Source organism: Trematomus bernacchii, unplaced genomic scaffold (assembly GCF_902827165.1).
Source record: "Trematomus bernacchii unplaced genomic scaffold, fTreBer1.1, whole genome shotgun sequence".
NCBI lineage: Eukaryota > Metazoa > Chordata > Actinopteri > Perciformes > Nototheniidae > Trematomus > Trematomus bernacchii.
In genome coordinates, this window is record NW_022987607.1 from 3,771,590 (window position 1) to 3,784,524 (window position 12,935).

Here is a 12,935-nt window from a genome sequence, read left to right on the forward strand (position 1 = left end):
TTAGCATTTGGAGAGTGACATAAAAGTTACATCACTGTCATTATCATTCAATCTTGAAGGTCACCTATTGTGAAAAATCCACTTTTTCATGTCTCTTCTACATCAACATGTGTCCCCTCTTCTTCATGTCTCTTCTTCATCAACATGTGTCCCCTCTTCTTCATGTCTCTTCTACATCAGCATGTGTCCCCTCTTCTTCATGTCTCTTCTACATCAACATGTGTCCCCTCTTCTTCATGTCTCTTCTACATCAACATGTGTCCCCTCTTCTTCATGTCTCTTCTACATCAACATGTGTCCCCTCTTCTTCATGTCTCTTCTACATCAACATGTGTCCCCTCTTCTTCATGTCTCTTCTACATCAACATGTGTCCCCTCTTGTTCATGTCTCTTCTACATCAACATGTGTCCCCTCTTCTTCATGTCTCTTCTACATCAACATGTGTCCCCTCTTCTTCATGTCTCTTCTACATCAACATGTGTCCCCTCTTCTTCATGTCTCTTCTACATCAACATGTGTCCCCTCTTCTTCATGTCTCTTCTTCATCAACATGTGTCCCCTCTGTGGAAAGAGACTCTGAAAGTTTCAGGACAAAAGATTCTCTCTCTTTTTGTCCTGATCCATTTCTATAAAAACCTGTCTGAAAATGAGCTGATCAGATTTTGGCCACTTTATGATGTCATAACGATGTTTTGTCTTGTGTAACCATTAGCCAATCACCAACCAAGGTAACCCCCCCCCCCCCCCCCCCCCCCCCCCACCTTATCACCTGAATCTCCTCCTAGAGCACCATTGAGTTCTTTCTTAAACTTAAAAACCCTTGCTTACATCTGTGGCAAATGACAACTAATGCAGGCTGTGTGGTTTGGTAAATGTTAATTATGTATCTAGTCTAAATAAACACACTCAGGTGCAACCCCTTCCCCACTTCTATGTTGCAGATATGTTATTTATTAACGAGAGATAGGGTGTCCGTTGCCGAGGTAACGTCACGTCTCACATGGAGTATTGAAGTTTCGTCGAACCAATCAAGACTACAACAGTGCTCATAAAGTGACCCAATAGCCGGCCTCTTAATACCCATGCAGCATTCAAGCCATAATTTAAAAAAGAAAAGCACTGTATCTATGTTTTCAAATCTCTGTGGAGTTCAAAGACAATAGTTGTCGTCAACATAGGGGACACATATCTCAAAGGGAATGAGGAGATAAATATGTGAGAAAGAACATGTCTCCACAGTCCTCTGCATGAAGCCGTGTTTGATGGAAACACAACCTCTTCAGAGAAATAACAAACAATAAAACATATTACCGTTATAGAAAAATAGTGGCCTTTTAACTCATCCAGCAGATTCTAAGCAACATTAGCATTCAGTCCATATCAATTCCTTTTTGCTCTGTTTTGGTCTCAACCATTTTCTAGGGTATTTATATGGATGTTAAAACAGAAACACAGCTTTAGAACATTCCAGAAAACGCAGATGCTGTGATTCTACAGCCAATACCGTGTGCAGTCAAAATGTACTTTATATGTCAGGGATGCAAACACACGTATGGTGAAAAAAGAGAGAACTATTCAAGCAGAAAAAAAACATTGTAATATACCGGCCTGTGCTATAATGCTTCAATGAACTGGCTATTCTTTATAATGTACTCAGATCAATAGGAGACAGAGATGTTAAGTTATAAATCAAGGGGTTTTATTAATATTTACAGCAGGGGTGGGGAACCTATTTCCTCTCAAGGGCCATTTACATTTTTACAACATCCTCCGAGGGCCGTACAAATTATTGACCTCAACATCTGCTTAAAAATACTAAAATCACAGCCCATTCATTTGACCTTTCTTTCATGCTGTGCAAAGAAGAAGCAACCTCTGAATCCAGATATCTTACCATGACTCGTGCATGCACGTGCACGGTGTGGCATGACCACCAAAACAGATAGATATGGACACATGATGTGTGCAAATGTATTTAGTTTCCTATCCATGTGGACATCATTTAAGTTGGGGGCGACCTCACATCCTCTGGGGGGGTCCGGGGGCATGCTCCCCCGGGAAGATTTTTTAAATGTTGAAGTTAAAAGCATCAATCTGGTGCACTTTGAGAGCAACATGAAGAGATCTATGGATACATCTCTCAACACCCATATGAAACAGACCTGTAAACAGATTTTTCTTTTTCTTTATGGATATTTTACAAATCACTCCCCTTTTAACCTTTAAACTGTATTTTTGTTATTTTTAACAACTTTTTTGTTACTGTCATTTCGTATTTTATACCTGTTTTTCATTTAGTCTCTTATTTCTTCATAACTATAATGATCATATCAAGGTGTGCCTTAACCTCACTGAGCTGAGGTTATTTGAGCCTCTCAGTCTGTCAGGAGAGAGCTCTCTTCCACCTGGTCATAGAAAAAGCTCTTTAAATGTGTTAGCATAGCTAGCTAACCAGATGCTAATAACAACAGATCTCCACTGGGCTTACAACTGAAGACACAGCCACGCAACAACTGCGGCATGTGTACGGCTCCTTATGGGTACTGCAATTTCTGAAGTGCTGGAGCGGCGTTCTGTCAGCACTATACCACGTGATGACACGTTACGCTTGTGTTGTGTTCAAGGAACCTGTCCTTGGCCAGGAAAAACAGGCACTCGCTTGTTTAATTATTTTGCGGTCTAGATTTCTTAAACATTTTTTGAAGTGAGAAGTTGTCCGTCAGTCCGAAAACGAAAACTCTTCGGTTCTCCACGATTTACACAAGTCACCCAAAGCAGCGTTAAAAAAGCGGGAGGCGCCAAAAAGCGACTAATTTGCATGACTGATATGTATAAATTAAACCAAAAAACAGTTAACACTTGCCACTTTAAGCTGCTAGTTGATGTGTATATAGTCACGGCAACAATTAGTTGTTAAGGTTGTATAAGCTGCATCCTACATGCTCATCATGTAGTTGACAGTGGCTTTAACGAGCTTTAAAAACAGCTTGTTGGTTCAGCTTTAAACGAGGTCCATGACAGGATAATAGGAAGTGAAAAACCAACACAATAAATACTTAACAGTCCTTAGAAATAAGGTAGTAATTGTGTTAAATGTGAATCTGGTCTTGCCATTATCTCAAAGCTGTGATTCTTGTTTGTGTCTTTTATTCATTGAACTTTGTCGTCCCGATAAAAGCACACATCCTGAAACTTGTCTCGAGTCTTGTTTAAAATGGTGGGTTTCTTGTAGTGACAATCTCAATAAATGATAACCCAGCTCTGCAGTTCCCCTCAGCACTGCAGAGCTTTTTACCATCTTTTAAAGTCATTGTTTACACTTTCGCTCTTACAAAACCCTCATTTCGCTCAGCAGCCGAACTTCTTGAACAGAAAAACAGCTCTGATAAGCACAGTGTAGGCTGCCTGCATAGCATCACAGATCACACAAACACACACAGTTAAAAGGAAGTCAAACAACGAGCAGCTGCAATAAAAGCACACCGTTTTCTGGAAACAGAGCCAAAGAAATTGGATTGTTGGACTTCCAAAAGTTGCCCAAAAACATGACTAAATTATGTTGATAATGCTTCATGTCTATGGATTTTTAGTGTTGGGATTTCATACTTTATTGTGCTTAGTAATGCAACCATGCATTGTGCAGATAATCCAATGCAAGTTGAGGAGAATCTTTAAAGGGGACCTATCATGCAAAATGCACTTTTGTACGTCTTTTCTACATGAATATGTGTCCCCGGTGTTCCAGGGAACTCACCAAGTGTCAGAAAACACAACCCTCTCTATTTTCCTCCATACCCAAATCTCTAAAAAAAGGGGCTGCAACGGATCTGATAAAAACTGATCCAGATTTGAACACTGTCCTGACGTCAGGACGGTGGCGCTACGGCTATTGGGCCAACTCCACCAATCAGGAGGAGACAGCCACGGCCATTGCCGTTCGAAAGCGCTGGAGACGCTGTAGTACATATGCCAGGCCTGTAAGTGGCGCTGTAGTCTGCCACAAAAGCAGCGAAGAAGACTTCCCGCCCATAGTTACCATGGTTACCCTTCTGTTTATTCTCCGCTGTGGCTTTCTTTCTCCCTCCCCGAGGCAAGCGTTTGCTCCCGCTGCTTTAATTCAATGCAATCCCTCCCCGTCGAGGCAAGCACTGTAATTCTCTCCGGTTAGTCCACCAGCAGATGACAAACACCCGCCTCTCCGCCTCTTCCAAGGAACGAGGGGACCGTGCGGCAGAGTTTCAGTTTCAGTTTCTTTCGCCGGTCAAGATGTCCGTTAAAGTTTAAATCTTCCGGACAAAATGATAAAAGTGCCGGTCAAAGATCTTCTTTGTTATTTATTGAGCTTTAAAACAAATGAATAACGACTCTATATAATAAAACACGGAGGACGGAGATCTCTTTTTCTCCCCCTCTTCTGACAGCCCAGCAGCTGATCAGAGCACGTCTCACCTCTCCTGCAGGGGGGCGTGGTCAGCAGAATCAGACCCGTAGACAGCAAACAGCACATAGAGCGAAATGAAGCATGGCTAAAATGCATGATCTGTTTGGTATTTTGAAAACAGAAACGTATAAATATACCTTATATAGGTATGGCCCTACAATATATCATTTAAATATAGCATGATAGGTCCACTTTAAAGTAGGCAGCATGTTATCTTTTCTTTTTCTTTCTGAAAACTCACCAATCTTGGAGATACACATTGAACCATCAGACAATGAAGCATTGGCCAAATATGGCAGCACTCATGAGAGGAGTAATGTCTCTGGCATTTCACTGGTGTCATGGTGAGTGATAGGCTCTACTTCCAAGTGTTTAACTGAGAGACAGACACCATGAGAGACAGACACCATGAGAGACAGACACCATGAGAGACAGACACCATCAGAGTCTTCAAACTCAGAGAATGGAACAAAATAACACTGGGGTCCATTTTTCTGCGCAGCACACCTATCAGTACTGTACTCATTTCAAGAGGAGGCCATCTTGAAGGTCCCCTATTATACTGTTTTTCATCAATATGTTGTAGGTCTCAGATATATACAAAACATGTCTCTGAAGTGTTTGGCTCCAAACATCAAACAGATCATTGCAGCATTACCCATAATCCCCTCTGTTTCAGCCCTGTTTCCAAAGTGCTGATTCTCTGTCTGTTACTTTAGATGAAAATAAGGAGCCCCTCCCCACGCCCCTCTGAGAGAGATTTGGTTACAAAGAACACAATAGCCGCTTCCACACCAAGTACTTTGCCGTACTTAGTTCCCAGCACTTAGTTCCCAGCACTAAGGGGGGGTTACCTTGGTTGGTGATTGGCTAATGGGTACACAAGCCAAAACATCGTTATGACATAAAGTGGCCAAAATCTGATCAGCTCATTTTCAGACAGGTTTTTATATAAATGGATCAGGACAAAAAGAGAGAGAATCTTTCTTCCTGAAACTTTCAGAGTCTCTTTACACAGAGGGGACACATGTTGATGAAGAAGAGATATGAAGAAGAGGGGACACATGTTGATGTAGAAGAGACATGAAGAAGAGGGGACACATGTTGATGTAGAAGAGACATGAAGAAGAGGGGACACATGTTGATGTAGAAGAGACATGAAGAAGAGGGGACACATGTTGATGTAGAAGAGACATGAAGAAGAGGGGACACATGTTGATGTAGAAGAGACATGAAGAAGAGGGGACACATGTTGATGAAGAAGAGACATGAAGAAGAGGGGACACATGTTGATGTAGAAGAGACATGAAGAAGAGGGGACACATGTTGATGAAGAAGAGACATGAAGAAGAGGGGACACATGTTGATGTAGAAGAGACATGAAGAAGAGGGGACACATGTTGATGTAGAAGAGACATGAAGAAGAGGGGACACATGTTGATGTAGAAGAGACATGAAGAAGAGGGGACACATGTTGATGTAGAAGAGACATGAAGAAGAGGGGACACATGTTGATGAAGAAGAGACATGAAGAAGAGGGGACACATGTTGATGAAGAAGAGACATGAAGAAGAGGATTTTGCATAATAGGTGAGCTTTAATATAAAGGGCAGCTGAAAGAGGTAGAGTCTAACTTTGAGAGTGATTTCCTGCTTTAAAGCCAATCACTTCTTTGACACGCGCCATGTTGACCAATCCAAATCAATTCTTGGCCACCATGTTCAAACGTGGGCCACATGTGCTTTGAAATGTTCCCCCCCTATGATTTGAAATGACAGAGGATCGATGTATTGACAGAGAGGTTTTTCACTTGATTTTAGTTCAGAGGCACCCTGGGGAGTCATTTTCTGAGCTGTGCTCTTAGAGCATCAGGTGGACTAACTGAACAGATTACTGCCTTGTTGTTTTTCCTCTGAATATCATGTATAATGTAAGAAATAAAATCAATGTTTATATGCCGTAATTTAAATTAAATACACTGTTTTGATTTAAAACTGTTTTTATTCTGAAAACCGGAAGTTCACACAACGACTTCCGGTTTGCGAGTAAATATGGTTAGCTTCAATTTAGCGTTAGCATGTGGCTAATATACGTTTTGGTTAAGAGAAAGGACAGGTAGTGTTGTACACTATACACACTGGGTCTCACTTCGGTTATTTTTCATGTCCTCGCTCCTCGGGCTCGGTATCACCGGAAGTTGATTAGTCTGCGCCATCTTGAGTACCGTCCCAGCGGCCTTATTTTTGCCGGAGGACCGAGGATCGAGGAGTGATAACGGAGGAGCGATAATCGAGGAACTACCAGACCATCCTCCGGTGAAATCCTCAGACACTCACCCCGCCCCCTCACTGTGTATCGCTCACTGATTGGACGATGCAGCGCATGCACTGATCTGGCTGCTGTCAGACGATCAGCTGTGCGGCGTCATCACAAATGGACGTCGCTTCACGTGACGCTCCGGAGGAAACGACGTCCCATTGCTCTTAAAACTCATTTCCCTGCTTCTCGTGGTGTCCTTGCGTCTCTCCATGCTTCCTTGGTGGGAGGGACTAGTCGCAGGGAAACGACGCAAGTGAGGGACGCAAGGAATCCATTTAACCGAAGTGAGATGCACCCTCTGTCTGAAACCCTCACTTATTGACACTGCAATACTTATATTAGGGAATGTTTAAATAACCACAGACATTAGAATATTGTAAATTAACAACAGAAAAACACCAGGAAGTGCCTTGGACCCGCCCCTCGTGAGAACTGTATCGATCGAAGTTATAACAACTTGGGAGAAGATCTAATTGTCCCCCTTCTGTATCGTTTTTTTTTTCTTGGTCGTCAGCTCCTAAAAGGTGGAGCTTTACTGCTTCTATATCAAAGACAAATAAATAACTAACAAAAATGTGGGTTTCAGACTCACAAAAAACGACATTTACAGACATCACCTATCATTCGGATACATTATGAAAGACCCTCCACTATTCAATGTTGCCTTTTATAACTGTATTGTGGTCGTACATGTTCCCTCTGTGGGACGAATACATGATTTAAGATGATGTCTTTCATAACCTGTCTTACATACTATGTTAAGAATCATTAATGAAATTACAGCACAAATAAGGAGATGTCTTGATGAGACACACATACATCAAAGGAGTAAAGGCAATGCAATTATAAATTACACAGCCTTTACAACAAAGCAGAAGAAAAATTCAATAACAATTACTGTACGACTGGAAAGCTCCTGTTCTCTCTCCTCAAAATAAAACCAGCCGCCTTTGAAGATTAGTGGCACTGGGTTTATGTCACTGACTGAAGTCTCATCTTCAAATGTGCCCTGCTTTTCATTCAGTCTGCTTCAAAAGAGCACATTACACATTAAGTCTAAACACACCATTTTGCAACGCTGCAAATGGATCCTAAATGGGAAGAACAGGCCTGAGACTGGTTTTCTTTAGACAGGTAATTACTAAGAGCAGACGGACATGTTCAAATTATCACTTCAAATGAGGAGAGGAATGTTTTCAGCAAAGCAAACCTTTAGCATCACAGTTATTGTAAAAATGATTACAGCATCTTAAATGTGTAATTGATAAAGCCATTCATTTGGTGGGGGTGGTTGTCAGCTGATAACTTGTAATGTTTTTATTATACTTGTAAACAACATATAAAAACCAGTCATGCGTTCTCTAGTTGAACGGCTTAGAAATACAACTCCTGAAACAATTAAAGACCACTGCAGCATTATCAGTTTCTCTGGTTTTACTATTTATAGATATGTGTTTGAGTATTTATTCTATAAACTGTCATAATTTATTTGTGTTGGAATTCAGCAGACACTGGAGTGAAATGGCCCCCATACGTGTAGAGATTCATATTTAATGTGTTGTTTACACGAGAACGCAAACGGTTGTTTCCGCTACTTTTCTCTCGTGTATAGCCCGTTCGTTCACACGAGGCCGTAACGGAAACGCGGAAACGGACCCCGCAAACAATAACGGGTCCCAAGGTGGATAGATCTGCAACCGGAACGCTCTGGGGGGCCCAACGGCTCCGTGTGTACGTCCTATACGATCATTTCCTGATAACGATGAAGCCATAGCCCCACCTCTCCCCACCTCTGCTGCTCACTGCTGTAGCATGGTCAGTAGCTACTGACCATGCTACAGATGTTAGTGCAAAATCTACAGCTCCTCTACCACAACCATCAGCAACAAGTGGACATGTTGCTAAATCCACCGTGGGGCATAAACAGAAGGGTAGCCATGGCAACCATGCTCGGGGGTCTTCTTCGCTGCTTTTGGTGTATTTTGTGGCGAAAGTACAGCGCCACTTACAGGCCCGGCATATGTACTACAGCGTCTCCAGCGCTCCCGAGCGGTCTCGTGTGAACGGAAGACTTTTTTGATATCGTATTCGGTTCGTTTGCGTTTCGTATGCGTTTGCGTGTAAATGAGGTCTAAGAAAACATTGACGTGGTGTGTTAATTATTTCCAGAGCTAGTCTTTGCATTGCGTTTACTTGGCTAAGTGTTGTTTTAGTATTTGAACACAATGTTCTACATGGTCTTTATATGCTCTTTGGGTCATATGAGCTTACTATACCGGGTAAAATAATAGTGGCACTAACAGTGTTGTTGGTAGTCAAAAGGAAATTCCCCAAATGTAGTTGAATGACTCTTGGGGATAACATTTTCATCAAGTTTATAACTAAAGGGATACATGTGGGCATGTAAGTAAAACATGCTGATAGCCAACACTTTGGTGATTTTAAATAAGATCTTGTTGCATCATTCTTGTAAAATATGATTGTAGATATATGCACACATGGTTAGGATAGGAATTGTTGCAAACTTAGTGTAGAAAAATACGAAATATGATATTATGCTTAAATGTTGGTTTACTTTTATGACTGCAAATAAAACTGAAAACAAACACTAATACACTATTTGTTCTTATGATGGCTAGCAAAAATAATAAAAAAGTTAGTCTTATACGTCTTGATGAACGCAAGTGTATCAAAGATCACACATCTCAAGCACCTTTAAAGTGCTTTGTACGAAGGCAGGAGAGCATAAAGAGGCCGAGCTTTCCCACCACTCCCACTCCCCTTTTCCCATTGATTTGATTGTAGAGTCTTTGAAGGATTAGGCTATATCTGGAGACTAATCTAGCCTATTACAGGGCTTTTTATTAACAACCTGTGTGCTGATCTGGGGCCACCATGGAACATCACCGCCCCTTATTCCCAGAGCATTTCAGCTGATAACAGCCTGCTCGGCCTTTATTTCCCTGGCCGAGAAAAGGCGGCAGGGGTAGATAGAAGATTGGATGGATGGAGCGATTTCAACAACCTTTTCAATCAGTTCAAAAAGGGATGAGCTGTGAATGAGTTTGCGTTCAAATAAACCCGACTAAGACATTATAGATACCATTAACCATCAGTTGAAGCATTTTCATTTAGCATATTAGCCAATCACAGTAAAACAAAATATAACTTTTAAACCTTGTCATGTTCCAAACAAATAATTGCAATTGCAACTTAAAGGTGGGGTATGTCATTTTGGAGAAACCAGCTCGAGTGCGCTAGAATTTGAAAATACACAACCGGAAAAAATCTGCCTCTTCATTCAGACTTCCTTACAGAGCCCCTCCTCCAACACACACGAACGCGCACATGACCAATGAGGGCACGAGATAAGTTTGTGCACAGATGGAAGGCTGACAGGCAGGTAGGCCATCCAGTTATTTTAGCCGGGCCGGCTCAGATGATTGGTCGTGCTTTTTACAGTACTACGGCTTCCACAGATGATATTTTTTGTATGTATTTATTGTCAAAGCACTTCAGATATTCATTGCTATCGGGATGTTAAGAGCATTCCATGGAATATAACAAGTGTATCTGAAATAAATTACATACCCCACCTTTAACTTTAACCTACTGCAATAATGATGACAAATTGTCTTATTATTTTGTATATATTGATTGTTGTGTTTTATCTTAATGTGTGCATATGTGTAAATGTGTCTGTTGATTGTATATATGGAGGATATACATATTTATACATATTTGTATTCGGGATTGTTGGAAATGTTATTTCTGTACACACACACAGAAAAATTGACATTAAAGTTGACTTTGACTTTGATATTTGACGTGTTTGATTGCTACAGGACATCATAATCAGTACATCAAATAATTAGGTAGGATCCATAAATAAATAAATAAATTCTTTGTGTTTTCACACGCACATTTCTCTGCCTTTCTGCACAGATGAAGGCCAAACTTTCAGAAATAGTTATTTGTCTCCATGCATACAGACTGTCAGGCTGCTGGGCTTTATACTTGCCAAGTGGCATTTTTGTCAGGTGCAAAAAATATTTGTTTGTTTTCTAGCCTGCATCCATTTGGTATTTTGATGACTCACAATGGACCTGACTTTATGAGAGTAGCAGAAAAGCAGAGAAATGTGCTTGTGAAAACACACAGAATAAGACTGTATCATTTATGGGATCCTACCTAATTGCTTGATGTACTGATTATGATATCCTGTAACAATCAAACATGTCCAAGTTGTCATCATTATTGCAGTAGGTTAAAGTTAAGTTACAATTGCAATTAGTTGTTTGTTAAAGGCCTTTGGAGCAACATGATAAGGTTGAAACGTCATATATTGTTGGACTGTGATTGGCTAATGTGCTAAATGAAAATGCTTCAACTGATGGTTAATGGTGTCTATAATGTGAATACCTGAATAATAAAAGTCCAAAAGCCTTTTTTTGTGTTGGTAATATGTGTACTGAGGAAGTATATCATATGACGCATTAAATATTCCCTTTGGAGCATGCAGTAGATTTGAAAGTCAATGAGTGGAACTGATTTTAAAGCCTCCTGAGAACCGTATTTAGGACAGTAAACGCCTCCTGAGGACTTCATTGAAGACTGTGTGTGTCTATTCATTTGGAAAGAACAACGGCCATTGGGAAAACTCAAGACACCAATGGTGCAACTTCTTTGCTCACTCAGTAAATCAGGGACAGATAATCCTGTTTATAGGGCCATTCATTTTTCATGTGATCGTTTATTTGAAGAGGGACAATGCACATTGTCATGAACATTTTTAACAATTATGCTTCAAAATGTAAAAATGCCGGATTTGAGCTTTTAGCTTATTTCCATCCGTAGTCCCTCACCTACAACATTTAAGAACATCACATTTATATACATAGCAAAAATAAATACATGATATGCAGAAAGAGCATGAGCAGCATACAAGTATTTACCACATGGCAGTTCAATATAGCAGCTACCACATATGAAGTGCAAGAGGAGATACCCCTGAGTTAAAGGAGAGGAGATACCCCTGAGTTAAAGGAGAGGAGATACCCCTGAGTTAAAGGAGAGGAGATACCCCTGAGTTAAAGGAGAGGAGATACCCCTGAGTTAAAGGAGAGGAGATACCCCTGAGTTAAAGGAGAGGAGATACCCCTGTGTTAAAGTGCATTTAGCGGTGATTACACGTCTGTTTGTTTCTCAACCATTCTTTGAGTTGACCTTTGAACCTATTGAGAGTGGGACAATCCCATATCTCAGTTGGGAGGCTATTCCACAAAGAGCTGCCTTTAATGGAGAGGACATTTTGTCCAAAAGTGGTCCGTCTGCGGTGGACTTCACAGTCTCCTCTGGTTTCTGACCTAGTGCAGCGTCCAGGGTGTTTTCTGTGGATTAATTCCCCTAAGGGAGGGGGGGGGGCAGTCCATGTCAACATTTATAAATAAAACACATACTTTTAAAAGACTTAAAATTGTCAAAACTCAAGAAATGGTGTTTATCAAGGATGGTTCAGTGGTGGCATGAATAAGGCTTTCTGTCAAACACCTTGATAGCTCTCTCACAGCTGTTCTATTGGTTTCAGGTTTGAGGCACAAGCAAACGACCAGTTTGTCAAACAGTATTCAATGTGGGATAGAATCATGCAGTGGAGGTATGACTTTGCAGCATTGACAGTTAAGAAAGGTCTGATTTGTTTAAAATGTTGCAAGTTGAATTTAATGGTGTTGGATACTTTCTTAATATGTTTCTTAAAAGTCGAGTTCGAGTCCAATATGACTCCAAGATACTTGAAGTGGGAGACTAGTTCTATTTCTGCTGCGTTTAACACCTCTGCTAACTGCTTATGTCAAAAACAAAACAATCGTCCCAAACAAATCTGTAATTGCACTGAAATATAAATCAATTTAGCTTATTATTTAAGCCCCTGACCCTTGTTCAAGAGCTTCTTAACACATGCAATTACCATAACAAATGTCTTCCCTATGAAAAGAAGAGTCATTTAAAACATTACAGAAACAAGCTGTGAGAATTTTTGCATAATGTAAAACCTAGAGAACAAACAAACTAACTATTTATTGAGTCAAGGCTGTTCAAATTTAAAGATTTAATAGAATTACAGACGGCTTTAGTTATTCATAAAGCAACAAACAGAATACTGCCAGAAAATAG

The 12,935-nt window shown here is 40.6% G+C and overlaps 1 protein-coding gene across 3 annotated transcripts in view; it reads right to left on the reverse strand.

Annotated features, from left to right (window-relative positions):
* The window catches only part of trappc9 (trafficking protein particle complex 9), a 308,135-nt gene that overhangs the window by 88,104 nt on the left and 207,096 nt on the right, over positions 1-12,935 (reverse strand). The window lies entirely within an intron of this gene.